This window comes from Haliotis rubra, unplaced genomic scaffold (genome assembly GCF_003918875.1).
Source record: "Haliotis rubra isolate DU_JTF1 unplaced genomic scaffold, ASM391887v1 Scf323, whole genome shotgun sequence".
Lineage (NCBI taxonomy): Eukaryota > Metazoa > Mollusca > Gastropoda > Lepetellida > Haliotidae > Haliotis > Haliotis rubra.
This window is the reverse complement of record NW_025766995.1, coordinates 321501-327500: the sequence shown is the minus strand read 5'-3', so window position 1 is coordinate 327500 and position 6000 is coordinate 321501. Positions and strand designations below refer to the sequence as shown.

Genomic DNA, 6000 nt, shown 5'->3' with positions numbered 1-6000 from the left:
CACGTGAAGGAGTGAGTGAGGAAGTTGGTAGTTGATGAATGGAGAGAAGCGAGGGAGAGAAATATGTGGGGACGGGAAGGAGGGATTGAGCGAGTGAGAGATAATTTTGATGGTGCCCAGAAACAAAAAGAAAAGAAATTGTTGTTTAATGGTGACATATTCGAGGTATCGGTTGTGTTTTGGACCTGAAGCACAGGTGATTACGGCCTGCATTCTTGTAATTTGGACGGCAAATCTAATTTCCGAGTGTACATTTCCTTTAGCCCAGAAGTTTATGATTGTAGGAATGAAAATACAATCAGTTATGTAAAGTAAAATATCACTTCAAAGAATATTGAAAGGTTAAGAAATTCATGGCAATCTTATTGAACCAACTATTTAATGCAAAATGATGATGATGATGATGATGATAATGATGATGTGTGCTTATTTTGCGCTAGCCTTCATACAAGTACATTTGCGTCATACCCGATAAATGTCTCCTCTATTCTGTACTCTGAAACCCGCACTCTTGCCTTGCCTTGCTATATAGTTAGCGGTCACATGACCATGTTTTCCTACCGGGTATCCATTTAGTACCAGCATAGATAAAACTGGCAGGCGATAAAAACTATTGATTCGTTTCAATTATATAATTTATCAAGAAACACTCTGTTAACCAACTGCGACCACTTGATTCTTCATGTCGTATAATCGCCATGTACTAGCATCAATCAGCAACACGACTTCTAGAAACATAACGAGGTCAAACCTCACAATAAGCTGGAAAATAACCTTGCATTTGAGGGCTTTTAAATGATTAACCTCGAAACTGAATATCAAAGCAATTCATAAATATTGAAAATGAGCCATAAACATCAAATAATCACTCTGGAATGAAAGTTCAATAATGGCGTGCGGCAACCTAATCACTTTCATCCATCTCGGCATCATGTCAACAAACATGGACATATTTGATGGACACTGGTACATATAATGGCATTTAGATCTGAAAGTATTTATTACAAGCCATGTGGTGGCAAGTCGAAAGCCCTGTTATTTTCGGCTGAACAACTTTGAATCAGTTACTGAGGTGAAATTCGTTTGCATCAGTTAACAAAATGGCGAAATTTGGTTAACCGCATTTTTACAAATTGACGTTTACTCAGGAGTGTTACTCTGTCCCCGGGGCGGTGGGGTAGCCTAATGGTTAAAGCGTTGGCCCGTCACGCCGAAGACCCGGGTTCGAATCCCCACATGGGCACAATGTGTGAAGCCCATTTCTGGTGTCCCCCGCCGTGATGTTGCTGGAATATTGCTGAAAGCGGCGTAAAACTAAACTCAGTCAGTCAGTCAGTACTCTGTCCCCAGTGCAACCGTCCAGGTTCATGAATTAATTTATTAATGAGTTATGATAGATAATGTGTCCCTTGTTCAAATACTTGATGAAGGCAGCAACCTGGACTAACATTTTGAGAATTTTACTGATAAACATTCACTAAAATTTAACGTCACATCAACAATATTTCAGTCGTGATGAGATTCGACTTTACATTAATAATAATTATATCTAAGCGGTTTCAAATCCTGTCGTCGAAGGACAGTGAAACAATTAGATTATCACATGTATTATTCATCTTTAGAGCTAGTTTGGGAGAACGTACAAGAATATATCACCAATTAACAACACAATACAATATACATATGCATACAGTACTTCGACCCCAATAAAGGGTACAGCCACAATTTAAGTTCATATCACACCTAATAAAATAATTTCAATAAATATACAATTTATTGCAACAAACCACTAATTAAACAAGAACTGTAATTATTTAAAGATGGTTAAAAGAAAATGATTTGAAACATTCTTCCTTTGTGACTGATACATATTTGGGTGTCCTACTTCTTTTGCATCAGACTTCTGATGTAACATCTAAAAACTGGTTTTGGAATCGGTGTATGGAGTGGTGTCACAGACTTGTTGAGTGCTGCCTTAGCAGCAGAATAAGCTATCGGGTAACCAGTAATTCCAACATGGCTGGGTAACCAAAATAAATTCGAAGTCGTACCAAGGTCATTATACAATTCAATTATTTCAATTAAAACTGATGTTTACACGACAATTTTAAATTGGCTAAATTCTCGAAAGGGTGTCTGATTGTATTTTGTAATATTTATATATATATTTTAGTACATTCCCTTCTGGTGTGAAATGGTATAAATCTTAGCTATAATTAGGTTTATTTAATTTATCGCTTCGTTTACCAATGTGCTCAAGGTTAATCCCGACTTCCATCCATTGACAATCAGTGTGTATAAACGCCCACACCTGGAACATCCTAATACACAATTAAAACGCCTGTCCCTTGTCGTTCCTTTATCTTACAGAGAAGATCTATTTGCAACATTCTCCCACTAACTGAAAACAGAAATCAAGCATTGACCTCACGTTATTTCACAAATATTCTTCCTTTGACAGACCTCGAAGACCCTTTGACAGACCTCGAAGACCCTTTGACAGACCTGGATGACCCTTTGACAGACCTCGAAGACCCTTTGACAGACCTCGAAGACCCTTTGACAGACCTGGAAGACCTACAGACCACTGTACAAACATTTTACATTTCACTGTCCCAAACCGATCCCTTTCAAACATCTTTCCTCAAACATCGCAGGTGTTATCACTGATTACTCTGTTGCTAATTGCTGATGACTTATAATTTCCCAGCTATCTTGTCCTTTACGCCTAATGGAATGTGATTGGTTGGAATATCGAGACTAGTTATTCAGTGAAGTTTGGGCTGTAACAAAACTCTCCATTGTGATTGCTGATACCTCACGATAGATTATGTGTGACAGTCAGAGGTAATAAAGCTTTGATAGACCCTTGCAACCCCAAATTACCCTTCCCCCCACCCCACCCAACACCCCCAACACCACAGCCCTCTACTCTCCAAACACAAAGGGAAGCGTATGAGCACACATATAGATAAATCCATTGATGAATATTATCAGCAGAACGATCAAGATTATTTTCTTATTTTTGAGCAAATGGGAGCGGTGGGGTAGCCTAGTGGTTAAAGCGTTCGCTTGTCACGACGAAGACCCGGGTTCGATTCCCCACATGGGTACAATGTGTACAATTTCTGGTGTCCCCAGCCGTGATATTGCTGGAATATTGCTAAAAGCGGCGTAAAACTAAACTCACTTACTCATCCAAAACGTCGCACGTGTATACCATGTATACACAACAGCAATAACCAAGTACACCTCGGTGACGGTGACAACAAATATTACAACAGAGATAAATACACGTGTGAGTAGCCCTCGTTGTGAACATACTGTCCATCTTGAATTCCGCAACAGCAATGCTTTGTCATGCACATATAAACCTTGTAAATTTCAAATCAAGTGCATGTTAATTTCATGTAGATTTTATTCAAAATTCACATAAATTTCATGCTAAATTCATGTAAATTTCAATGCAAGTGCATGTATATTTTATGTATATATGCAGAATTTATAAAAAATTCACATATACGTCTTGTTAAATTCATGTAAATTTCATGTGCATATCATGTACGTTTCATAGAAAACATTCACATAAATTCATGTTAAATTCATGTAAATTTCATGTCAAGTACATATCACGTACGTTTCACGTCAAGTACGTGTACACTTCCTGCAAGTACATGTACATTTCCTGTGAAGTTCGTGCCATTCCTTGCACCACGTTCACGACGGCGCTTCTAACTCACGCCAGCACAACACCTTGATCAGAACACATTCCTGACAACCACTGATCATGACGTCGCCTTACACATTGATGTATATTTCAGTCGCGTTGTCCATTTCGCTGAGAGTATTCTATCATAACAATCGATTGTAAAAACACGCACATAAGCTATACTGGATAACGTGTTCTTTGGCACCCGCCGACAAGGACGTCACACAACACATTCCACATGATTCATTGAAGTAACAAATGCAAAGAAAACACATTTCAAAGTGATACAAATATGAAATGTACATCTAATGTCATACATTTCAAAATAGCAATTATGGTGATCACGTATCTAAATCTGAAAGAATTTCCCAATGGATTAAATGTAAAACTGTCATCCTCGTCAACTCGTCGATTTCAATACGTGTTCTGCACTGGGTGTATAGGGAATGAAATTGACCACCCCTGATGTTAATGTCCACTGAAATCGCTACCTTATAGACTTTACTATAGGACTGACGACCGACTACATTGTACGGGCTGTTTAGAATCATGAGATCAATACTTACATCGAGTCTGTAAACACCCGCTACGCAGTCCCCTACAGCCGTGGCAGCAATGTACATCCCTTGTCTATAGCACAACATGCAATTGACAACGGCGAAAGAGCACACGTGTTGAAATCCACAACCGCTGTCATTCCATTTTCAAGTATAATGATGGTTATTTGAGTTAAACCCGGAAGTCTACTGAGAGAGTTGCATGCCGGGACCTTCTTCCTTCGGAATTCTATAGACACTGTAGGCATGCTATCAACAACACTGTCTCACTGACTGACAGGCGATGGACTTTGACGGGCTGTCATTCTTTCAACAAAAAGGACTGTAACGCTAATGACATCATTACGCTTTCAGTTGAAATTGAGCAAGGTTCCTTGAAATGTGTGTTAGATATGAAAGTATCAATCACATGCCAACCTGCTTTCATAACCGGCGTGTAGATTCGTGTTTTGAGATATATTATATCCGGAATGAAATTACATTATGCTGGAAAGCACACTTTGAATGCCTATATGTCAATCACCGCGCTATTATCATGCTAACAAAATGATTTAGGATCTACGAAATGTACATAAAAACTATCGATCACGTATCGATCTCCAAGCCAGTCTGATCTAAGGGTTATTCCCACATACACGGCAGTCGTTCATTACGCTATTTGAATCGAGAGCCGTAACAGCTAATGAAATAATAGCTCTCGGGACACAATTACGATGTTATATTTCACGACAAGATATTGTATTATATATTACAGAAATTATGTGGCTACGGATCTAGACAGATGCAATTAACGCCGAATGGCTCAACATTATTCTGTCTTTACTGACACAATGGCAGATTGTGTTTCAAGACATTTGGACACGCTATGACGGTAGGACCAGTAGATGGTGTCAGATTAGTTTACCGTCGTTGGAGGATGGAGAAAATGACGTTGACGGAGTCTTCGGCGTATTAATCAGCGTCTCCGACGACCTCCGGAGCAATGCAGTAGTTACATAGTCTGTTTGGATTACCCTGACGAGGAACACCACTAGGCTAAAACTCTGGTGCACGAAAACTGGACAACACGCATCAGCATATGAAATAATGGATCATCGTCAGCTCTCAAGTTACAAGCAAGCTGATATGTTTTGATAAAACATTTTTTGTATTGATTTAGGGTTTTTGGAGAGATGCGGGGAATGTTGCCTCTGGTTTTTGCTTCAGATGTTTATTTAAGGACTTTAGAGAATTAATTCATAACAAAAACAGGCATATGCAAACACTTTGTGAAGCGGTGGCCGATGGAAGTGTTTTGACTTTTGCAAAATTCAGCGCGATCGGCGCTACCCTTGCCCCACTCCCACTGACACCCCCGTCCCCACTGCCTAACCGACGCTAACAACCCTTGACCCTACTCTACACCACCTACCGTCCCTTTGCATCCCACCTCCGCCAACAACACCGCCAACTACCACGACCACCCCACCCCACCCACAAAACACACATCGCCACCCACCCTCACCATCCCTCCATCGCCATCAGGCTCAACCCACCATGACCCCCGACCACAAAGGCCACATCACCACCACCACTCACTAACAGCAGCACCAACGTCAACCACAACCACCCCTACCCACAAAACCCACACTGAAGCCCACCCTCACCATCATGCTCAACCCACCTTGACCCTCACCCACAATACCCACTTTGACACCACCCTTTACCATCATTCCACCACCATCAGTCTGAACC

At 40.4% G+C, this 6000-nt stretch overlaps 1 protein-coding gene across 2 annotated transcripts in view; it reads right to left on the bottom strand.

Annotated features, from left to right (window-relative positions):
- Positions 1 to 6000, bottom strand: part of LOC124283857 (potassium voltage-gated channel subfamily H member 7-like) — a 277214-nt gene that overhangs the window by 250207 nt on the left and 21007 nt on the right. The window contains exon 1 of one of the 2 annotated variants that reach the window (XM_046719881.1): positions 4276 to 4458. The exons of the other annotated variant lie outside the window; for it this stretch is intronic. The gene's annotated coding sequence lies outside the window, so the exon portion shown is untranslated. Of the gene's footprint in view, positions 1 to 4275; positions 4459 to 6000 lie in introns of those variants that run through there. 2 annotated transcript variants of the gene reach the window in all.